The 25,667-nt window shown below is 38.7% G+C and overlaps 1 protein-coding gene across 15 annotated transcripts in view; it reads right to left on the bottom strand.

Moving 5' to 3' along the window:
* The window catches only part of JAKMIP2 (janus kinase and microtubule interacting protein 2), a 192,756-nt gene that overhangs the window by 97,628 nt on the left and 69,461 nt on the right, over positions 1-25,667 (bottom strand). Inside the window, exon 2 of one of the 15 annotated variants that reach the window (XM_065546937.1) lies at positions 13,529-13,658. The exons of 13 other annotated variants lie outside the window; for them this stretch is intronic. The gene's annotated coding sequence lies outside the window, so the exon portion shown is untranslated. Of the gene's footprint in view, positions 1-13,528; positions 13,663-25,667 lie in introns of all 15 variants that reach the window. One more of the 15 variants, XM_015452098.3, reaches the window with a different exon arrangement.

Raw genomic sequence — 25,667 nt, forward strand, 5'->3', positions numbered from 1 at the left:
AAATGGCAAGAGGTGAGCTTGGAGAGGTAAGCAGTGGCAGATGGTAGAGGGTAGTCTAAACTATGTCAAAGATATGGACTTCATCCACAAATCAATGTGTAGTCACTGAAGGATTTCACATAGGGGAGTGACTTGATGACATGTTGGTTTTAATAATAGTCCTGTGGCAGTAGAAGGTAGAGCGAACTAAGAAGGTGAACACAGGTATACAAAGAACAGTTAGGAGAATGTGGCCATAATCCAGTATATATACAGAACGATAACTATTCAATAGTTATTATTTAGGTGACTAAGTCCCAGTTAAGAGTAAAACTGTGTGTTATTCATCTTTGTGCTCATTGTACCTGTCAACAATGACTATCATGAAGTTCAGTCTAATTAACATTGATCCAGATCCAAGGAAAACACGAGATTGAATGATATGTTTTGTAATTTCTACAGAGACCATTTGTAATAAGTTTTATTATGGGAAATTTCTTTTATTTTGCAGGAGCCCTTGAATGGCTACTTCAGGCAAAAGTTAAAGCTTGATGTAACACTGGAACGAACAATAAAATTAAATGTATTATTCTTTAAGCCATGTGCTGACATTTCTTAATCCTTGCCCCTATCCATCATAGTCTCAAGCTTAATTTCACTCCTCAGCACTGGGTAAGTCATCTTGTATCGGTACTCTTTTGTCTGGATTTAGAAGGCTTTTGCTAGGATGAATTTAACAAAGTAAGTCTTTAAGTGTCATATAGTCTTATTTTATTGTCCTTTTTCTCTGAATTCAAAGTATTTTACAGCTGTTGCAGAGTAAGAAGTGTCAACTTCATTGGACACGAGGGAGAAATCTCAAACAGAGCGGGAAGCAATTATGTATTCAAGGTCAGGCAGAGCAAGAAGCATGCATCAGAGCTCCCACCTAAAGCAGGCAATTGCTGTATATGTGCACAGTTACTAAAAACAATCTGGCGACCAGGTGTGATGGCTCATGCCTGTAATCCCAGCACTTTGGGAGGCCAAGGCAGGCAGATCACTTGAGGTCAGATCACTTTGAGACCAACCTGGCCAATATGGTGAAACACCATCGCTACTAAAAATACAAGACTTTGTTGGGCATGGTGGCACATGCCTGTAATCTCAGCTACTCAGAAGGTTGAGGCACGAGAATCACTTGAACCCGGGAGGCGGAGGCTGCAGTGAGCCCAGATCATACCACTGCACCCCAGCCTGGGAAACAGAGCAAGACTCTGTCTTAAAAACAAAACAAAACCAAAATAACAACAACAACAAACCCTAGCATGTAAAGTTAAAGAAAATACCCAAATTATTGGAGGGAGTGGCTTTCATAGAACATATTTATAACTGACGGCAAGATTTTCTATTTTAGGCATAAGTGAAACATATATAACCTATTCTGTTGTTTCCTTGGTGACTGTTTTTAAGAGCCTTGAATTTTTTAAAAAAAGCTATCATAAAGCCACCTTTTCAAGGTGTCAGACATAAGCAGAAATGTCTATATATAGGTGAATAATGTGTGCCTGCTACTTAAAACAGGCAGAACAATTTCAATATAAAGATGTATACTGATTAATATTACTTAAGTAAAAGTACATGAAGGTTGGATAAAATAGCTTTTGGATATATTATATACTTCTATTATAAAGAATTGCATTTAATTTTCCATACTTTACATAACAGAAAGTGGCTATTAGTATTTTCCCTATGTTATACTATGGTATACATAATATAGCAATAAATTACAGAGCAATACAGTTCTGTTGTTAACACTGAGGATTCTTTTTTGAGTTTTGTCCCAGGGGTCAGTGCTCACCTACATTTTCTGTTCAGTTGATGGGATCTTCAAAGCAAGACTGTTAGGTTGACAAATGAAAGGTAATCAACCTATCCACATAGGCCAAATTCCATAGGAAAATCACTTCAGGAATCAGACCATCAACTATCTTTTAGACCATAATTATATGCAAGGCATTGTGGTACAGTTGAAGATAATACGATATGTACTACCAAAAAAGCCTGCATATTCTAAGTGCCAAAGAACTCACACACACACACACACACACACACACATACACACACACACACACACATACACACTGAGAACAAGAGGAATTGTATCATGAGGCCAAGACTATATCTGGCTCCCTGTTAAATCTCAGTGTCTAATATAGTATTGGGCACAGGTAAATTCTGAAAAAATACTTCTGAATAATAGATGATTTCACCAAAACAGAAGATTTTGTGGTTAAGGCTGGGAAATGAAGGGTGAGTAGGAGGGATTGAGGAAAGTTAAAAAGGTAGGACAAGTGGAGATAAATGTGAGGAATAAAGTGTAGATTACTATGTTTGGTATGAAAAGTTTAATCTGAGAAACCAATAGATGTGCAGTTAGAAAAATAAACTGAAGGCAAACTATGTATGTCTTGCCTACCTAGGTAGTGAATTTGCATTTGGTTTAATAATTACTGGGAATGTGATAAATATTTTTAAGAGAGGAGGCATGCTCTATTTTTTTCTAAGAAGATCTAATCTTGAAGTTATATGCAGAGCAGAATGAAAGAGAAAGAAATTAAGGCCGTAGGTCCTGATAGAAATCTATTGCAAATGTTCAGAGATAAAAAGTGAAGCTTGGATTATGATGGAAGAGTAGAAGAGTTTTTCTCTTTCCTAAGCTAAAGGAACTTATTCATCTCACCATTATCATTTTCTTCATCATTCAACATTTTCTCTTTAGAGAGCACTTGGTGTGTGCTGACCACTGTACAGTGCAGCAATTTATGTGCATCCTGCCATTTCATACTTAAAACAAGATTATGAGATACATGGAGTTATTACTTCCCATTTTATAGATGGGATACTTGAGGTCATAGGAGGTCAATCCCTTACGCAAAGTCACAGTGCTAGCAAAATGACATAATTAGGATGTGTTTGAGCCTGAAGCTTCTTAGTGCTTCTCTCAAGCTAGTATGTAAGGTAGAAAAAGTCTATATAGTGTGCTCATTACTGGGCAATAGTCAAAGAGAGAAGGAAAGGTTGAAGATGATACCCAACTCTTGGTAAGGTACATTGGAAAAATGTAGGGTAACATCAATGAACTCAGTAAGATCAATGGAGTCATCCATGTGCTTCAAAATAACAAAGGTAATATTTTCAGGGGGCTTAATATAAGCTAGGCACTATAGTAAATGATTCATATTAACTATTATATTAAGGAAAAAGAAGAAATGCAGATTGTGCAAAACTGTAGGTGGTAAATAGCAAAGGCAGTACATAATAACATGGCTAGCCTTACTCCAGAGCCTGTAAGCCCAACTGTACCAGAAACACTGTACTAGAAATACTTCAGTTTGCTTTTAGAGAAATCACATTTGAGGGAAAGCAGTACCATCTTCTTACTATTTATTGATTTACCTACTTTAAAAAGTTTATTCCACACCTTATTTGAAAGCAATTTCTAAGCACTTTACAGAAATAAACTTCAACATAATGTGATGTAAGGCATTTAAAGTAGATAGCATATATGTTTATATATATAAAGATAGGTGTTCAAATAGCAGTAGTTGTTTTTTGAATGGCAGATGATCAGAGATCTTAATTTAAAATAATTGAGGCTTTTCTTTTCCTTAGGATTTCTATAATTGTTGTATAGCTTCTGTAATCAGAATAAAATAATGTTTCTGGCAATGGCGCACGGTGGCGGGTATGGTGGGAAGCAACACAGAAGAATTCAGTGAGTAAAGTGGAGCAAAGGGAAAATAAGGGTAGACAAGCAGCCGAAGCTAGGAGTGAGACTGGAAAACAACGACCTTGCTTTCGACATAACATCATGAAAAGCTGGAATTAATGCAAACATAGGGACCTCGTTCCTAATCTGAAATGCTTTAGGCTTTCAAGTGCCTCTCCTCTTCATTAAACAGAGAACCAGCCATTAGTCACAGCGAGTCACAGCACAATTGTCCACTCTGCAAAACCTGACTTAATTGGAATCAACAAGGCCAGAACAAACTTCTGAATGTGTGCCAGCCTCTTTTCATGAAGGGACTGTGCAGTCAATTAGATTGGAGCTTGAATAAATCATTTTTTTTTGGAAATCAATTGGGGGGCACTGTTTTCCCTCAAAACTACCTTTCTCAGGGAAGCCAGCCTCTCTCACGCATATCTTACCCAACTCAAGGGTACAAATCACTCAAGGAAATAAATTGGATACCCTGTAATATTCGCTTTTTCCCCTTCAATGTCTCTATCACGTATGTTCTGTAGAAGCAGGGATTTCCCTGGTCCTGCTCACCACTGTATCCGCAGCACTTAGCACAGTGCCTCATATTAGGAACTCTAAAATGTTTGCTGAAGGCGTACCTGAATGGAGCCAAAATGAAATTATCATTGGCAAGTGTAAAGAACTCCTTAAAACCACAAAATTTTTTTTTTAAATTCAGGCTTCTTTATTATTATTATTATTATTATACTTTAAGTTCTAGGGTACATGTGCACAACGTGCAGGTTTGTTACATATGTATACTTGTGCCATGTTGGTGTGCTGCACCCATCAACTCGTCAGCACCCATCAACTCATCATTTACATCAGATATAACTCCCAATGCAATCCCTCCTCCCTCCCCCCTCCCCATGATAGGCCCCGGTGTGTGATGTTCCCCTTCCCGAGTCCAAGTGATCTCATTGTTCAGTTCCCACCTATGAGTGAGAACATGTGGTGTTTGGTTTTCTGTTCTTGTGATAGTTTGCTAAGAATGATGGTTTCCAGCTGCATCCATGTCCCTACAAAGGACACAAACTCATCCTTTTTTATGGCTGCATAGTATTCCATGGTGTATATGTGCCACATTTTCTTAATCCAGTCTGTCACTGATAAAACCACAAAATTTTAATATTGTTTTTCCAAAGCATAGACCACTACAGCATGACATGTCACTTATCATTGAGTTAACCAAATGTTGTTCTATCGACGTTATACTCTGTAGTATATTAATTGTATTTATATACTTAAAAATTGAGCAATATATTTCCAAATGTAAGAAATGTATATTTGAGAAACACATTTTCCTCCCAGCATTTTCTTTATTACCTGGCACAGGAAACTAGGAATTATAATTTCTCATTTTAAGTTATGTCTATAGACACCTTGTTAGGAAAAAACAAATCTCTCCAGGGCTCATAATTTTTTCTTACATATCTTAAAATCTCAGAAGATTCTGGGAGCCATTGTTTTCTTTTTGTATAGTAAGCAATCTTTGATATTCCAAAGCCCTGGAGTCCCGGCCTATAACATTCTAGATCATCATAGCATTTGTAAAGATAATTACTATTCTTCATCCACTTACTCACCTCCTACCGTGACAGATGAATACTGCCACTAACTGCTAATCATCATCATAATTATCATTATTGACCATTTACTACTGGTGGTCACTGTGCAAATCTATTTACATGTATTATCTTTTTAATGCTCTGAAGTGAGTGTTAAAAATCATCTTCCAGCCCTGAATATATGATTTATGAATCCTCTCTACAACTCTTCCCCACTGGGAGAGACCAACATGTACATAACGAACTGCAGGCCTGAAGTTGTAATGAGTGCTGCAACAGAAAAGCAAACCAGGCACTACTGGTGCTTAGAGGAGGAGCTCCAACTCCCTGGGAAGGACAGAGAGTGTGTCTAACAGAAGGGATGGCTAAGCTGAGTCTTGAAAGATGAGAGAGGATTTGCCCTGTGGTCCTGGCAATAAAGAAGAATTGAGTAAATATTATGTAAGAAAATTTAGTAAGAATTATGGATGTATCAAGACTATTGATTAGCTTGGAGTTAGAGGTAAGATGCAGAAAGAGGAGAGAATTTAGAAAGTGCTCATTTTTCTATCTGATGTAAAACTGGTATTAAACTGGTCTATTCTTATATCTCACATGACAGGTAAAACATTTAATTTGGGAGAAGTCTGTTCTATTTTCTGAACTGTAGAATGGAAAGAAGCTATTTAATAATAACTCTATTGCAATCTTTCTACATGCCAAGCACAGTATTTACCACTGTACATGTATTAACTGATTAAAACAAATTCATGAGGTAGATATCATTTTTCAGTTACGCAAAAGAGAAAATTAAAACTTTTAAATTTGCCCAATGTCATGCAACTTGTATGCCTAGGAGACATTAATTGACTCAATTAATGTTTTTTGAGAGCCTGTGATGTGTCTGACAAAATTTAAAATCAGTTCAACCTGATTCCAAAACATTTGTTTTAACCTCTGCATGGTCCTTGTCTTTCCCTTAGGACCAGAAATACAACACTCTTTTTCATACCTATTATTGCCTTTAGAACCCTCAGATGGCTTACAAACAAGACATGTTCTCTAGAAGACAAAGTGTAAGGCCATTAAACACATTTGCTGTCCAGAGAGCATTATTAAGATTTAACACAAGGCTATGTATCATTCATTGTCATAATGTTCTGAGCACTGATTGAATTAATCGCTTAGAGCTTTTCACTTAGAAATCCCATTTCGTAGGGTGGTTATAAACTAGCAGTTAATATTTTTCCTATGTGAAATAGGGTTCAGACAAGGGAGTGCTTTAATCCTGCAAAACCGTATGCACAACACAACTATTACATCGTAAAATGATCACATGAGATAGATAATTAAATAAGAGGGGATTTCGTGCCTAAATCTAGTGTTGTGGTTGAAAAGTTTCTTATGATGTTGCACCGGTTGCTTCATAGAGTCTGATTAAATGCAACTAATAATAAATAATAATCATTAATATTTCCCTTTTAATCATTCACATAACAAAGACTTAGTGAAGATAAATGATTGACCTTCTGCTCAGTGTTGGTAAGCAACAGAGACAGGATTTAATCTAAGCTGTTAGACTCCAGGACCCATTCTCTTAACCATATCACTATAGTCCCACCCTTAAAGGATGGTGGCGATAGATACATGGAATAAGGCCGGTAAAGTGTTTAGCATGATATGTGTCAAATAAGTGCTCTGTTCTAAAATCAGCTTCTTCAACAAATATGTATTGAACGCTGCATAGCTGCCAAGCACTGTACTTGGTATGGAAGATACAGCGGTGAATAAATAAAACAGACATACATTGTTGGCTCAGGGAGCTATTATGTTAGTTGGAGACCCACACAATAAGCATGCTAAGTAAATACACTGTGCTAGATATGATAATGTGCTATGGGAAATAATAATACCAAACAGAGGTCGACAGGAAGGATCCAGGTGGGGTTATGATTTTAGATCCGAGAAAGCCTAAGTAGCTGCTATTTGATTAAAGGCTGATGCCTAGGGGGAAAGCGTGCCAGGGTAGTGAGGAAGTAGTATAAGAGCTCCACAGTGAGCAGAGACGTCCAAGTTCCAGGAACTTCAGGGAGCCAGGGAGGCTGGAGGAATGAGTGAGCTAGGACAGCAGCCAACTAGAGGGCAGACATTAATGGGAGGGCGTTGTGTGCAGACCATGCTGCGCTTTTTAGGCCATTTTGCATTGATTTAAGCTTTTACTCAGAGTGGGTAGGAAGCCACAGGAGGAGTTGAGAGGGGCAGTGCCCTGATCTGACTTAGCTTTTAACATTTTGCTCTGAGTGCTCTAGTAAAAGGAGAAGACTGAGCATAAGGGTGGAATTAAGTGGACTGGTTTGGAAAACTGCAAAAATCCAGCTTGGAGATGGTAGCAGCTTAGACCAGAGTGGAAGCAAGGGAGGTGGTGATAGGACTAGACACAAGCTGATGGTAATCCTTTTTAGGTAGATGTTTCGTCAGAATCATGGGATCAGTAAGTTGAGCTGAGATGCAGAGCCACATTGATCTGATGATGTATTAAACAGTACATGTTACTGTTTGTTCCTAAAATGTATAAAGCTCCCACTCTAAGCAGGGCACTGTGCCAGGCACTGCAGCTAAAACACTCTGAGGGTGTCCATGCCCTCAGAGAGCTGTCCTCCTATTAAGAGGATAATAGTTACACCATAACTTTATGTGGCTGCAGAATATGGCTATAGCACATTTGTTCAATGAATATTCACTGCATACACAGTTTTAGGGGCTAGAGATAGAGCTGAGGATAGAATAAACAAACATCCTTGCTTTCCTGGAGTTTATACTCTAGCAGAGTGAAAATAAAAAATCAGCAAGATAACTATGTAAGTTATATAGTATGTTAAAAGATAATAATGAGAGACTTCATGACGATCTTGACCACACCTGTGCAACACTGTCATAGTGAAAAATTAGAAACAATGCACTGTCCATGCACAGGGGAACAGCTTGGGCTGGACGCAGTGGCTCACATCTGTAATCCCAGCACTTTTGGAGATTGAGGCGAGGGGATCACTTGAGACCAGAAGTTTGAGACCAGCCTAGGCAACATTATGAAACTCTGTTTCCACAAACAAACAAATATTGTTAGGCATGGTATTTCTGAGGCCGAGGTGGGAGGATCATTTGAGCCCAGAAGGTTGAGGGTGCAGTGAGTTATTTTGGCACCACTGCACTCCAGCCTGGGTGACAAAGTGAAACCTTGTCCCTAAAAAAAACTTATAAAACTAAAATAAAAAAAGGGACCAGCATAATAAAATGGTATGTCCAGTCTTTAAATTACCATGCAAGAGTTTAAAAACACATAGGAAGATGTACATGAACCAACGAGGCTAGTTGTATCTCAAAACATTTCAAGAGCAAGATGACGAATGAAGTCCAAAGTATAATGTCATTCATGTAAAAAACTAAAGAGATTATATATATATATATGCACATATGCACACATATCTATATGGACCTATATTTACATACATGCATAAAAACCCTTTGAAAAGATATATGAGGTAACAGGGTCCATCTCATTGAGGGATCAAAAAATCTTCCTGGATGCCTCATATGGTTCATTGCAAACCCTCTGGGGAATGTGTCTCAGGTGAGTGTGCAGCTCATTCTCCAGTGCTTTGTGGCCGTTGCATGATGCACACTGTGTGGCCCTCAGCAGGATAAACCTAACTTTGACCATAACTCTGACAAATTATGTACCTGAATCTGTTTCTGGAAATGCTGAGACCCTTTGGGTACACAGGATGGGTCCTGGGTGAAAATGGGATTTCTCCTCTCTCCCCTGTCTCCACCACCTTCCTGGGGGTAGGTGCCTGGAGCTCTATTCTGGTCTCCTCCTCATGGGTTATCATCTTACCCACTCATTCAGCCTTCTCCAGATTGGTTAATGTGATGAACTACTCCAGTCAAAGTGCTAGCTGATAGGGAGATTGGTATTTTAAAACTCTCTCATTCCCTAAATACATGAGTTTTATTTTAAAAGTGGGATAGGAGATACAAGCATTGCGTAAGATTGTATATGAGAAAACACTGTTACCCATAAACCACTGTAAACATATTCCATTATTAAAATGATTAATATTTGCTCTCCCACTCTCTCTATTGTGCACAGATGAAATGTTATTGTTACTATTAACCTTCTCACCTCCTCCACGGTACACAGACTGGGGAATGCTATTAATAGTTTCCCCGCATACCCTGCCCAGCTCCTTCTGTTACTGTGAAGTAATCTGGATGAACTATGCTAGGCGTAAAAGGCCAAGGATTTTTCATCTTCCCTATTCCAAGCAGCATTCTTTCTCTTTATTGTTGAAATTTACAAAATACTTGAATACTATGCAGACCCAATAATCACCTCATCTTTTATATGAAAAAACTGGGGCTCAGAATCGTGCACTTACCCAAGGCTGCACAAAGCTATGATTTAACACAAGCCTTCTCCCAAACATTGTGTTCACGTAGCACAACCCAAGCTTTGGCCCTGAAGGATTCTTTATCACATAGACTTTATCTCCTAAAGTCTAGCCCAGAAGAGGAGTGTTTGCTTCTCTTTTGACTCAAGGGCACATGAGGGTGCTGGCTGATCAGTGGAGGTAGACCTGGAGCAAAGGTGATTAGGTTTGTGATGCCCATGCCTCATGGAGGGGAGTCTGTGTGGGAGCGGATAAGCAGCACCATGGGTGACTCCTTGAGACCTTTGCTCCTGTGTTTCCCTGTGCATGTGTTTGTCTCTGTGACCTTCTCTCCAGTCTTTAAACAGGATGCTCCTTCCTGTTTTGGGGCCTTTACATGTCCCATTCCCTTTGCAAAGTCCTGTCTTCCTTCGATTCTAATCATCTCAGTTCCAGTGTCATTGACTCAAGGAAGCTGTTGTTGGTTGAGTTGTGTCCCTCAAAAGATATGCTTAAGTCCTAACTCCCAGTACCAAGGAATGTTACCTTACTTGGAAATAGAATCTCTGCAAATGTAATCAAGGTGACTGATGTCCTTTTAAAAAGGAAAATTTAGACACAAACATACAGATATATCCAGGGGAGAATGTCATGTAAAAATGAAGGCAGAGATTGGGGCATTGTGTCTACAAATCAAAAAACAACAAAGAATACCAGTGACCACCGGAAGCTAGAAGAGAGGATGGAATAGTCTTCTCAGAGCTCCGGAAAGAACCAAGCTTGCTGACACCCCGTTTCGGACTTCTGGCCTCCAGAACTGTGAGAGGATACATTTCTGTTGTTTTAAGCCACCAGTTTGTGGTAATTTGTTACAGCAGCTCTGGAAAATGAATACAGACCTTCCTGAGATTTTCAGACCAGGCCAGGTTCTTCGGGTGCATGTTTTCACAATATCAGCTATTTTTCTAAATAACATGTATCACAGCTTGTGGTTATAAAGTTGATTTTTAAAAATCAATATTTATCTCCCCCACTAAAATGAAAGACTTGTGAAAGTAGGGAGAGCGTTTGCTCATACGACTAATATAAAAACAGTATGATACACATTTTTTAAATGAAAGAAAGAGTAAATGAATGAATGGATTGATGAATGACAAGAAGAGAGTGCAGCACTTGTAATTTTGGCCTGGGGACATGCGGAAACGGTCCATTTGAAAGCATAATAAAGCTCATTCTCTCTTTCTCCATTTAGATTTGAACAATGGTCTTTTTAAAAGTCTATGGGTAATGATAAGATTGACAAAACAGTTCATATTATCAGGGAAAACTGTCAACACTAACACTGAGATAATTACTGTAAAACTGTGAAAAATGAAAACAAATCATTTCTGTTAGAGAAAATGAATGCTTTTTATCTTATATCTTATTATCAAACAGCACAATCATAATTATGTGTGCCACCAATTCTGTATATGATCTAAAATTGCAAACAATTTTTATTTGAGGGAAACAGTAAAATCATACCTTTTTTCCCTATCTTTAAAGTTAGCTATTTATAAATATAATATGATATTCACACATCACAAAAATTGCTGGAAGAATGATGTTGCTTTATGCTTAAGGACAAGAACTCTGGAGTCAGACCCTAGGCTTAAAGGCCAGCTCTTATCTCTTACTAACTGTGTGACCTTGGGCATGTTACTTAACGTCTCCCTGTCCAGCTTTTAATTTCTGCCTCATAGAGCAGTTGTTTGGATGCATCTAATAAACTAATACTGTTCATGTAAATACATACAAAAGTAATTGGCACATTGTAAACCTCCATACATTCTCACCATGAATATTATCAGACGTGACATTTGATGAGATCATGGGGAGTAGTCATTCAGCTCTTCTCACCTACTTACATCAGAACTACACACTACAAATCATTTTCCCTTTTCATCTTTAAGAATTAGAAAGCAACGAACAAAATAGGTGAGTGATGTGTGGGATTAAGGGTGGCAAAGATATCACAAACACATTTTTTAATTAAAAAAGAGGCTGAAAACATAATGTTTTAATTTGTGACAAGAGAGTAAGAGGCACAAAATAAAATGTTAAAATTAAAAAAAAAACAAATTGGAATTTAAACTCCTTCTTTTGAAAGCATTAATTTATTTTATGGTAGATTTTCAAGTTCAAGTTTTTGCACTTTCGTTTCAGTCCTGTCAAGTCAAAATTTCAAACGACTGTTAAAATCTTAGGTTAACTGAATGGTTTAAATCCTTAGAATTACAATCAATTTGGGGGTTAAACTTTTTATCAGATAAATATAATTTCATAAAATCAAAGTAATTAAGCATATCTGCTGTGGTGGCCCCTTCTCAAATAAATCCTTTCTACTAACAACATTTTCAAGAACTTGGTTTTTGAAGTTCCAGATAGGTGAAGTTTATGATGGACACTGGATTAATAGATTAATAGTTTCTCTTCATCTGCAGCTCGTCTACAGCAATTCCCACATCTCCTCTCCCAAGACAGCCAATTAATATTTTTAAGTTGGTGTAAGAATAGCCAGGCTAGAACCTAGCTCTTCTTCTGGTGTCAAATGTGATCACTCTCATTCAACCTCAGATTTAATGTTGACTTGTCTGCTGGAAATCACTACTGCCTACACTGGGAAAATACCAAGTTTAAAACAAACAAACAAACAAACAAAACTCCTTTAATAATCCATTTTGGCTAGAGAAGATAAAGACTTTCCAGGGAGATGCCGGAAGCTTGTGATCTTTTTGGGTGTCTCTCATCTTGTCTTTGTGGTTAATTGTGGAGTCACAGTCACACCATGGGCAACTAAAATAGGAACAGGACTCCTTGATGGGCTGTCTACACTACAAGCAGTCATCACCCCAGGTCAGGACTTCCTGAGAAATAAAGAGGGCGTACAGGAAAATGAACAAGCCAACAAGATTCCTACAGATCCTATAATTGTCTGTTGAAATTGATAGGCTATGCTTGTCAAAGCTGCTGTTTGGCATTCTCCCTTCCTGTCTCTCCCTCCCTCCTGGTGACTGGCAATTTCCATCTGCAGCTTTTACAATTTGATGTGTAATTTGGCCTCTCATGTCTCCCTGAATGTGCCTTTGTGTCACTTCTACTTTTGAGGCTGCATCTTTCTCAAACTTGTCTCTTGGTATTGTTCAGATTCACTCTTCTTTACTGTTGAATAGCCAGAATTTATCTTTGAAAAATTTACTGTGAAAATAAAAACAACTGTCACATGAAGAAAATAAAACACAGAGAACTAAACTGTTTTGTCAGGCATAGAAATTAAATTTTAAGTCTGTTGTACTTTTGATAGAACTATGCACATATGGGCTCAGAGCTTATCAAATTGTGACAAATTTTGTGTTTGTTTAAGGTTCTACACTGGAGGCTGAGTAACTTGGAGGCACAGGATAATAAAAGCACATGCAAGCAAGCCAATTTGTTTTATATGTAACCATTTAAGATGCAGGATCAGAAAGATTTTCTCCCTTCATTCTCAAATTTCTGCTAGGCATGAGTATTCATGATCAAGCTAGACTCAAAACAAACTAACGATGCGTTAAGTATTAACACCCAGGACTCTTATGGAATGATTTTTTTTTGTACTAAGTTTGGCAGTTTATAGACAGTTGCCAATGATCCAACTAAATTAAGTGCTCTTGAATACAAGCTTAAATAAAGAAAAACCTATTTAGTAGTGAGAGGCTAAAAAAGAAAAGCAAAATGGCACCAATTGCCCAGCTTCCTTCCACACCTACCTCCGAGGTAGAAGACTCTCAAGGATCCAGACTTCCCTTTCATAGACTCCAGATAGATGAGGTTTATGACGGACACTGGATTAATGGCTTCTGTTAGTCTGCAGCTTGGCTATATCAGTTCCCACATTTCCTGTCTCGAGAGAGTCAGATGAATAGGATTCCTCCTTAGGGCATTATTGAATGGCAATGGCACTTCTCCAATAGCAGCATCCCTAGCATGGGCATCAGGCCCAGATATTTATTATATGTTCTTCCATAGCTTCTGACAAGCAAGCAAGTAAGATTTGCTTTTCTCATTTCTTCCTCTATTGTTATGCAAGTGAAAGGTAGGGGTGTGTATGTATGTGTGTGTGTGTGTGTGTGTGTGTGTGTGTGAGAGAGAGAGAGAGAGAGAGACAGAGAGAGACAGAGAAAGAGAGAACAAGTGATCAAATTCAGAAACGTTTCCCCCCATACTAATTTTTATATACTGATTTATAGAAATTGAGATTTGACTCTTGATGTAACTGCTTGACTTAGACTGAGAACTAAGTTATATACAATAGAAACTTTTTTTTCTGGCAAAATTATATAGAATAACACATAGTTCTATTATATTATACATTTTAAAGCCCAAAAAGATCAAGTGTTTAAAATCTGCTGAACATAATATTACAATATTTGCTTTCGTTTTAAAGGAGAGACAAAAATACAACAATATTTTATGGAGATCTTCCCAATTACAGGCTTCTACCAGCCTTAACTTTCCTTATCTCAGTAAAAGTTAGGAAGACATATCCCTTATGGAGGTTGGACAAAATTTAGTAAACATATACTGAGTGCCAACCATATTTAAGTTATTGCTCTCTATAAGGTTTACTGAGACCAACATTTTGCAAAACTTCAGGAGATATCATTCATGTACACTTCTGATATGGTTTGGCTGTGTCCCCACCCAAAACTCATCTTGAATTGTAGTTCCCATAATCCCCATGTGTCATGGGAGGGACCCAGTGGGAAGTGATTGGATCATGGGGCAGTTTCCCTCATGCTGTTCGCATGATAGTGAGTGAATTCTCATAAGATCTGATGGTTTTATAAGGGGCTTCCCCATTTGCTTGGCATTTCTCTCTGTGCCGCCATGCAAAGAAGGATGTGTTTGCTTCCCCTTCTGCCATAATTATAAGATTCCTGAGGCCTCCTCAGCCATGCAGAACTGTGAGTTGACTAAATCTCTTTACTTTATAAATTACCCAGTCTTGGGTATTTCTTTATAGCAGTGTGAGAACAGACTAATACAGCAAATTGGTACTGCAGAGAGTGCCGTGCTAGTATAAGGATACTTGAAAATGTGGAAGCAACTTTGGAACTGGGTAACAGACAGAGGTCGGAACAGTTTGGAGGGCTTGGACAAGACAGGAAAATATGGGAAAGTTTGGACTTTCCTAGAGACTTGCTGAATGGCTTTGACCAAAATGCTGATAGTGATATGGACAATGAAGTCCAGGTTGAGGTGGTCTCAGATGGAGATGAGGAACTTGTAGGGAACTGGAATAAAGATGATTCTTGCTATGCTTTAGCAAAGAGCCTGGCAACATTTTGCCCCTGCCCAAGAGATCTGAGGAACTTTGAACTTGAGAGGGATGATTTAGGGTATCTGGCAGAAGAAATTTCTAAGCAGCAAAGTGTTCAAGAGGAAGCAGAGCATAAAAGTTTGGAAAATTTGTAGGCTGAAGATGCAATAGGACAGAAAAACCCATTTTCCGGGGGAGAAATCCAAGCCTGCTGTAGAAATTTGTGTAAGTAACAAGGAGCCTGTATTAGTTCATTTTCACACTGCTAATAAAAACATACCTGAGAGTGGGAAGAAAAAAAGGCTTAATTGGACTTACAGTTTCACATGACTGAGGAGGCCTCAGAATCACGGTAGGAGGTGAAAGGCACTTCTTACATGGTGGCAGCAAGAGAAAAATGAGGAATAAGCAAAAGTGGAAACCCCTGATAAACTCAGCAGATCTCATGAGACTTATTCACTATCATGAGAATAGCACAGGAAAGACCGGCTCCCATGATTCAATTACCTTCCCCTGGGTCCCTCCCACAACACGTAGAAATTCTGGGAGATACAATTGAAGTTGAGATTTGAATGGGGACACAGCCAAATCATATTAGAGCCAAATGTTAATCATCAAGACAATGGAGAATATGTCTCCAGGGCATGACAGAGACCTTCACAGCAGCCTCTCCCATCACAGGCCTGGAGGCCTAGGAGGAAAGAATGGTTACATAGGTCGGGTCTAGGGCCACCCTGCTGTGTGCAGCCTGGGGACTTGGTGCCCTGCATCCAAGCTGCTCCAGCTGTGGCTAAAAGAGGCCAAGGCACAGCTCGGGCCATGGCTTCCGAGGATGCAAGTCCTAAGTCTTGGCAGCTTTCACTTAGGGTTGAGCCTGCTGGTGCACAAAAGCCAAGAACTGAGGTTTGGGAACCTCTGCCTAGATTTCAGAGGATGTATGAAACTGCCTGAATGTCCAGGCAGAAATTTGCTCCAGGGGTGGAGTCTTCATGGAGAACCTTTGGTAGGGCAGTGCAGAAGGGAAATGTGGGGTTAGAGACCCAACACAGAGTTGCCACTAGGGCACTGCCTACTGGAGCTGTGAGAAGAGGACCACTGTCCTCCAGACCCCAGAATGGTAGAGCCACCAACAGTTTGCACTGTGCAGTTGGAAAAGCTGCAGACACTCAATGGCAGCTGTGAAAGCAGCTGGGAGGGGGGCTGTATCCTGCAAAGTCACAGGAGCAGAGCTTCCCAGGGCCATGAGCCCACCTCTTGCACTAGTGTGACCTAGATGTGAGACATGGAGTCCAAAGAGATCATTTGGAAACTTTAGGGTTTAATGACTGCTCTACTGGATTTTGGACTTGTATGAGCCCACAGCCTCTTTGATCTGGCCAATTTGTCCCATTTGGAACATGTGTATTTACCCAATGCCTGTACCCCCATTCTATCTAGGAACTAACTTACTTTTGATTTTATAGGCTCATAGGCAGAAGAGACTTGCCTTGTCTCAGATGAGACTTTGGACTTGGACTTTTGCGTTAACGCTGGAATGAGTTAAAACTTTGGGGTACTGTTGGAAAGGAATGATTGTGTTTTGAGATGTGAGGACACAAGATTTGGAGGGATGGGGGTAGAATGATATGGTCTGGCTGTGTCCCCACCCAAATCTTATCTTGAATTGTAGTTCCCGCAATCCCCATGTGTTGTGGGATGGACCCAGTAGGAAGTGATTGGATGATGAAGGTGGTTTTCCTCATGCTGTTCTCATGATAGTGAGTGAGTTCTCACAAGATCTGATGGTCTTATTAGGGCTTCCCCCTTCAATCAACACTTCTCTCTCCTGCTGCCTTGTGAGGAAGAATGTGTTGGCTTCTCCTTCTGCCATGATTGTACATTTTCTGAGGCCTCCCCAGCCATGTGGAACCATGAGTCAACTAAACCTCTTTCCTTCATAAATTACCCAGTCTCAGGTATTTCTTCATAGCAGCGTGAGAATGAACTAATATAGCTTCTTAGAGTTGCTCAAAGTGGAAAGTGGTTGTACCAAAATAATCTGGATTTTCACTGGTACTCTGTGGGCCATAGAATAATGCCACCTCCTCAGCTCTGAGCTCTTCACAGTCCGGCGCAAACCTCATTTATCACAATCTATGTTATCTAAGATTTGGCTATATAAGATCTATTCACTGCCTACGTTTTCCTGTAATTGGTCTATGCTCTTCTATCCCCCAGGCCTTTGCTCATGCTATGAATCTAATCAATAAAAGAGAAAATATACACCCATCTGTTATTACATATGGTAGGAAAAACACTAAAGCATATCACATTTGAACTGTAGGGTAAAGAAAATTTAAAGAAAATAATGGCAGTTAAAGTTCTGATTTGGTAGGTTGAAAGAACTGCTGCTGGCTTGAGTAGGTGTTGACATGAGCAGAGTTGTGTTCAAGTAAGTCAACATGGGTTACAGTAAGAAAACTTGTACAATCATTAAATAAGACAGAATCAGGCTCTAGCCTGGGTGGAAATGGTGAAGAACAGATGTAGAGAGAATTCCAGGGTAAAAGAAGGTAATTGAAAGATCTTGGGAAGTTGTTTACATTGGTGAAAAAAACAATTAGAGAGGGACCCTTTAAATAACAGCAAGACCACAAGAAAAGAGGGTAGGAGAGAGGCAAGTGAGGTCGATGAGGGCTGAGTGGCTTGGGGAATAGAGAGGAACTAAGAAACATTTTTTACCCCAGCCATAAATGAACTAGTTTTCTTAAACATCTTACTCATAAAAAAAACCCTAAAATTTCTGGATTAACAACAATAGCAAAAGCCAATCACAGAACAAAAATAGAATTCCAGAAATACAAACAGCACAGATGGCTCTATCCTTACAGCATCAGCTAAAATGTGATGCCTATTGTACACTGGGGATAGGCAACAAACGCTAGTGTTTCAAGAGTAGGACTTTCTTTGTATGAAGAAGCTTGCATAAAATTGGGTTTCCAAAGAGAACTAAAATCAGCCTGCCCTTCCTGAAGAACACCAAGGAAAACTATCTATTCAAACTTGGTGCTGTGTGAAGCAGAAAATTATTCTCTGGCATGGAGTCACAGGTCATCCTTCATGGTGGTGTGTGACCTAAATGTACGCTATCCATGTTAGTTGAAAACATACTGGCTGAAAGGCCAGTGACCCCAGTGATCAAAGAGAAGCAAATTCAAAACCTCTTTGGAGAAACACCCTTTTAATACAGACCTCAAAACATTTCCCCAGATAAAGTTCTCAAGTGGAAAAGTTCATGGAGTGGAGGGAAACAGAAATAAAATCAGACCATTAGAGATTCAAATATTGAAATTATTAGTCACAGAGCACAAAGTATACTAAAAATAGTTAAAAATATGAAAAATATTAAAAATAAAATAAGTGACACAAACAAAGAACTCGTGGCTATAAAAATAAATCAAACCTTTAGTAAGGAGAAAAAATAATTATAATTGAAAATTAAATGGATGGTAAACATTAGGTTAGATACAGATAAAGAGACATTTAGTGAACTAGAAAGTAGACCAAAAGAAATTATTCAATAGTAGGAACAAAATCACAGATATTTAAAATATATATGCATGGTTAAGACAAACGGAAATCAGAGTGAAAAAGGCTAAAATATATCTCATGCAATTTCTAGGAGGAGAAAATAGGCAAGCCTGGGACAAGTTTACTAATATTTGAGGAGATATAACAGCAGCTTTAGAATTTAGCTGTCTTTAAGTGTCTCATGGGAGAAATTCAGCTGTGTATTTGTTTCCCCATATTGCCACTACTAAAAGCTTTGATCAGAACCAAGTCCAGATTCTCAGCCCCTAACCATAGCCAGGAATTAGCAAATCTCTGAGGGAAAAAGCAACAGCTGATCTTCAGATCATCTCTGGAAGTTTCTTGCCTTTCTGGAATTTTAGTCCCCCTAATCTTCCTTTCTTTTGTAGCTCTTGGATGCCTTTAATATATATTTTTTGTAACATATCTGGCTTTTTAAATTGTTTTCAGTGGAAGCATGGAGCTGTCATGCACTACTTCATTCTAGCAGAAAGTGGAAACTAAGGATGGTGTCTTTGATATTTGAGCATATTCATTTGGTTGGCATATTTATGTGGTTGGAGGAAGGTATGAAAAGAAAAGTATGGTAGCTGGGAATGAGATTATGTAGAGTCCTGTAGGTTACGGTAAGAATTTGTTTTGTAAAAAAAGCTGTAAGGTCAAAATATGCTGAAGACCAATGTCATAAAGGAAGAAGTCTCAAAGAAGAGAAACAAGATAAATAAAAGGAATATGATCCTGGAAAGGGAAGAAGGTATCCTGGGATTAGACTCAAGAAGGATGGATCCAGAGGCAGTGAAAGAAGTTAAATTACTTTGTGATCAGATATTGGTTTGTGGTTGACTAGTGGAGACAGAATATCTTAAAGATAAAGAGAGTGCTGATTCCTTTTCCTTACCCTCATAGTTAGTGCAAGTAAGATGAAAAGCAGCCTCTACTTGAAAAAGAATCTTCTTGTGAGCAAAAGTTACCTGCTATGGTCTAAATGCTTTTAACTCCCTAAAATTCATATGTTGAAATCTAACCCCTACAGTGACAGTATTAAGAGGAGGGGCCTTTGGGAGGTGAATAGGTCACAAAGGCTTGACCCTCATCAATCTTTGATCATTGGGAGCACTGGCCTTTCAGACAATATGTTTTCAACTAACATAGATAGCGTACATTTAGGTCACACACCACCATGAAGGATGACTTGAGGATCCATGCCAGAAAATAATTTTCTCCTTCATACAGCACCATGTTTGAATAGGCAATACAACTAGTTCCATTATGAAAGAGGCCCAAGGAGGCTTGTTTTCCCCTTCTGCCATGTGAGGATGCAGCAAGTAGGTGCCATTTATGAGGAATGAGCCCTCACAAGACACCAAATGTGCTGGTTCCTTGATCCTGGACTTATCAGCCTCAGAACTGTGAGCAATAAATTCTGTCATTTATAAATTACCCAGTGTAAGGTATTTTGTTATAGCAGCCAGAATGGACTAAGACACTACTGACCACTCATTTTGCTTGCACATTCTCTCTCCATTCTTCTGATAACAGAACTGCCTTTGGTGAACCATCCCTCCTCATACTCAGTCCATGTGATTTTAGTAGAGTCAGCTGCATTTTCCCTTCTGCTTCTTTCCTAACTGCCTGGCACAAAAATCGAAACATAATCCAGAGCAATTGCTTACAGCAAACACAATTTTGTCTAGTGAAACTCAATTCTAGAACTTTTGATAGAACTATTTTACTGGGGTTGATGGAATATTAATCTGAACCTGCTAGTGGCTACCTTGCTAACACAAGGGAAGAACCAACACAGAAGAAACAGCTAAGCTATGAGGATGCAAAGGCATAAGAATGATACAATGGACTTTGAGGACTAGGGGGAAAGGGTGGAAGGGGGGTGAGGGATAAAAGACTACACATTGAGTACAACGTACATTGCTCGGGTGATGGGTGAGCCAACATCTCAGAAATCACCATTAAAGAACTTACGTATAAAGAAAGAAAGAGAAAGAAAGAAAGGAAGAAAGAAAGAAAAATTGAAAGAAAAAGAAAGAAAGAAAGAGAAAAGAGGAAAGGAAAGGAAGGAAAGGAAGACAGAAAGGAAAGAAGGAAGGGAGAGAAGAAGGAAGGAAGGGAGGGAGGAAAGAAGGAAGGAAGGGAGGGAGGGAGGGAGAGAGGGAAGAAGGGAGAGAGAACGAAAGAAAGAAAAGAAAGAGAGAAAGAAAAGAAAGAAAGAGAGAAAGAAAGAAGGAAAGAAAGAAAGAAAGAAAAAGAAAAAGAAAGAAGAAAGAAAAGAGCAGAAACCAAGGAGGAAGGAGACTGAGAGGCAGCAAGACAGAAAGTGATGATCCAAACATGTTTGAGCATGGCTTTCTATACTTTCCATTTACATGGGATAAATTATCTTTCCTGCTTATGTCAATTAGAGTTGTATTTTGGCAAACTGCAAAAGAAAGACTCCTCACAAAAACACTTGGGAAACTCTGCAATAAATGGAATTTTGTTTCCAATAGGCATTTAACAAGACATTAAAAATCCTAGAATTTCAAAGAAGTAAAGAACCTCAGAGATTGTTTTGACTTGCCTCAAGTCCCATAGTGAGTGAGTAGTGGATCTAGTGCTAAAATCCAGGTCTCCTATACTTTTCTCCTCTCAAGAAGAGATAATAATATACAGTCATGTGTGATTTAATGAGAGAGATATATTCTGAGGACTGTATCTTTTGGCAATATTGTCATCCTGTGAACATCATAGAATGTACTTATACAAACCTATATGGTAGAGCCCACTACACACCCAGGCTATATGTTATAGCCTATTGATCCTAGGCTACAAATGGGTGCAGCATGCAACTGTACTTCATACTGTAGGCAATTGTTAAGTCATAAGTATTTATGTATCTAAACATACTTAAACTTAGAAAAGGTACAATAAAATACAAGATAAAAATAAACAATACACTTGTATGGAGCACTTACTGTGAGTGCAGCTTGCTGGACTGCAAGTTGTTCTGAGTGAGCAAATAAGTGAGTAGTGAGTGAATGTGAAGACCTAGTCATCACTGTACATTACTGTAGACTTTATAAACACTGTACACTTAGGCTACACTAAATTTACATAAAAGTTTTAGTCCTTCAATAAGAAGTTAACCTTAGCTTACTGTAACTTTTTTTTTGAGACAGAGTCTTGCTCTGTTGCCCAGACTAGAGTGCATAGTGCAGTCATGGCTCACTGCAGCCTTTACCTCTGAAATTCAAGTGATCCTCCCATCTTAGCCTTCTGAGTAGGTGGGACCACAGGTGCATGCAACCATGCCCAGCTAATTTTTTTTGTAGTGACAAGGTCTCACTATGTTTTCCAGGCTGGTCTTGTGCTCCTCAACTCAAACAATCCTCCTACCTCAGCCTCAAAGTGCTGGGATTACAAGCATGAGCCACTGTGCCTGGCCTTTACCGTAACTTGTTTACTTCATAAACTTTTTTACTTCAACTTTTTTACTTCATAAACTTTTTAATTTTTAATTTTTTACTTCATAAACTTTTAAATTTTTAAACTTTAAATATTTTTGTACTGCTATACATTTTCTTTTATATCTTATTATGTATACTTTTTCTATTAAACAATTGTTTTTACTTCTTAAAAGTTTTGTTAAAAGCTAAGACACAAACACAGACCACACATTACCTTAGGCCTGCACAGGGTCAGGGGTCAGGATCACTAGTATCTGTCTTCCGTCGCCACAGCTTGTCCCGCTAGAAGGTCTTCAGGGGCAACAACATGCATGGAGCTGTCATCTCCTATACTAACAATGCCTTTTGGAATACCTCCTGAGGCTGTCTTACAGTTAACTTTTATATATAAGTAGAAGGACTATACTCTAAAATAACAAGGAAGTATGGTATAGTAAATACATAAGCAACATAGTCTTTTATTATCATTATCAAATATATACAGTGCATCATTATACATGATATACTTTTATAGACCGGCAATGCTGTAGATTTGTTTACAGCAGTAATACCACAAACACGTGAGTAATGCATTGTGCTATAGCGTTACAACTGCTATGATGTCACTAAGCAAAAGGAACTTTCCAGCGCAATTATAATCTTACGGGATGGACCACCATGGTAGATGTGGTCAATCTTTGACAGAAACATCATACAGAAACATCATTGTTTGGGACATGGCTGTATGTTCCATTTCACTCCTGGCCTCCTTTTACTGGGAAATTTGGTGTTAGGGAAGAGAGGAGGAGGCTCCAACATTAGAAGCAGAGCAAGGTAAAAGGAAAGACAACCAGGGAGTGAGAAATGATTCGCTCTCCCAGAAGATTAAATCATCCATTAATAGTCAGCTTCTTCATGGAAAGTCAACTGGATTCCCTCTGGTAATCAATTTCCCCAGTCATTACTCAAAAGTAAAGTCAAGCAGAGGTTTCACTTCCTTAACTTGTAAATATCTTTGGCTGTCAATAATCATTTCTACTTGATACTGTCGTTATTCTGATTTTGCAGAAAGGCTGTATGGTGAAGTTAGGAAGAAGCTTCTCCAAAGCAGCACTTTATTTGACTGTGTTTGAAAGCAGGTAGTGATAGACCCACTGGAGCTGTTTTCTGAAGGATGCAGCATTTTACAGGAAGAGAAAATAGCACTAATAATGTAGCAGAGTATGAATTACAAGGTATAGGCAAACATCTGCACACAAATCAGCCAGGATAATTTTACCTCATCAGAAGCCACACTCAGGATACATGAGTGAAATCTCTTTGGAATATGTTCGTTGTTGCTGCAAAACAGAATGTTCTTTGCTTTTAAGAATAATTTTCCTCCGGTTTCTTAAAATGCCTTTTACACCAGTTAAACCCATTATGAGTGTGTGAAAAATTTGTGTTGATCAAGCTGAGTTTGAGCCATCAAATTCTAACAAAGTCACTTGTTTTCTGCATCGTAAGCAGTGGATTATTGGAGTCAGGAAGGGAACTCCAGGAACCCCTTAACTCAGAGATAGTGAATGGTCAGTTGTTAAGTAAACAATAAGGCTGGGTATGGTGGTTTATGCCTGCATTAGCACCTTGGGAGGTCGAGGTGGATGGATTGCTTGAACCTAGGAGTTTGAGACCAGCCTGTGCAGCATGGAGAAACCCCTTCTCTACTAAAAATACAAAAATTAGCCGAGTGTCGTGGCACACGCCTGTAATCCCAGCTACTCAGGAGGCTGAGGCCACAAGAATCATTTGAGGCTGGGAGGCAGTGGTTGCAGTGAGCCAAGATTGCACCACTGCACTCCAGCCTGGGTGACAGAGTGAGACCTGTCTCAAAACAAACAACAACAAAAACAACACACACACACACACACACAGAGAAAAAAAAAACCCCCAAAAACAAAAACAAAAAAGTCTGAGGTCCTGTGTGACTTGTGGCAACATCCCACCGTCTCTACTTTGGGCGTCACCTTTCTGAACTGCAAGGCAAGTGAAATATAAGGTTACTTCCAGGGCAGAAGTGCTCTGACCTTCTATCCTCAGATAAAGTGTATGGCTGGGAGACTGGTTATGCAGTTCGTCATAAAGCATTGAAAGAAAGCAAAGCCTTAACATTATGCATAATTAAGGACTTGCAATTTAAAACTCTAGTTCTATTTTTTATGTATAAAATGAATAATGTGTTTTAAATGGACTGTTTTGATGTGGATGTGGGGAAACACTTCTGTGTTTTAGTGGGAGTATAAACTAGCACAAGCTTTCTGCAGAGTAATCTGGCCACATATTTAACAATTGAAATTGTACGTAGCCTTTGATTTAGGCACTCTGCTAGGAGTTTATGTTATAGGTATATTTGAACATGTGTGAAATAATTTTGTATATGGCATTATACAAATATAGTATTGCTTCAGGTAGTGAAATGCTGGAAATAACCTAAATGTTAGTATCTATAACGGAATAACTCTGCAGTGGAATATCATGCAGATACTGGAAAGTAAAATTTAGATCTGACAGGAAAACCGTAAAATATATTAATAAGGAAAGACTGTTACAGAAGTGAATTCCCTTGGTTCACTGATTCAAGAGAGGATGAGAGGGGATGCTGGTTTTTTCCATCTTCCCCAAGACTGGAGAACCAGCAACTGCATTCTAACAAAGAGTTGACCAGCAATGCTTTTTAGTCAAGGTTGGCAAGGAAGATGCATGGGGATTCTGGCTGAAATATTGAAATATTCAAACTCCTGGACTCGAGCAATCCTTCTGCCCCAGCCTCCCAAATAGCTGAGACTATAGGCACATGCCACTGTGCCCAGCTACAAATTCTTTTCTTAACACTTTCTGTGGTCATCTGGTTTAACAGACATTTCTTAAAAAAAGAAAGGAAATAATAACAATAATACTTTAGTATTGAGTACCTACTATGAAGCATCACTAGAAATCTTTGTATATTCTATCATTTATCCTAAAAATTATGATCTACCCAAATATTACAGATCGAGTATTTCTAATTTGAAAATCCAAAATCTGAAATGATGCTCAAAGGACATGCTCTTCGGAGCATTTCAGATTTCAGATGTTTTGGATTAGGGATGCTCAACCAATATGCTGCAAATACAGTGTTCCAAAATCTGAAAAAAAAATCTACAATCTGAAACACTTCAGGTCCCAAGCATTTCAAGTAAGGGATATTCAATCTGTGTCTCCGTTGGTCAGATAAGAAAACTCAGACACAGAGAAGTTTAATGATTTGCCCAGAGAATGATAGTCAGTAAGGAATTAAAATTAGTACTTCTTTCTGCTGTCAAAGCTGATGTGTTTACCTGTGTGTTATACTTTCCAGGCCTTTTTTTGATGGTTATGAATCATGAACTTTTTAATACAGGCAGTTAAAAAGGCACTATAATGTAAATATCTATTAAATAATTCTAGGTACTGTGTTAAGTACTTAACTGTGTTAAGTCTTCACCAAGTGCAGTCAACATGTTGAGTCCCAGAAGGGACAGAAATGAACACGTGCTCTTAGTGATGCCTGGGACCCAT

The sequence above is a fragment of the Macaca fascicularis genome, chromosome 6 (assembly GCF_037993035.2).
Source record: "Macaca fascicularis isolate 582-1 chromosome 6, T2T-MFA8v1.1".
NCBI lineage: Eukaryota > Metazoa > Chordata > Mammalia > Primates > Cercopithecidae > Macaca > Macaca fascicularis.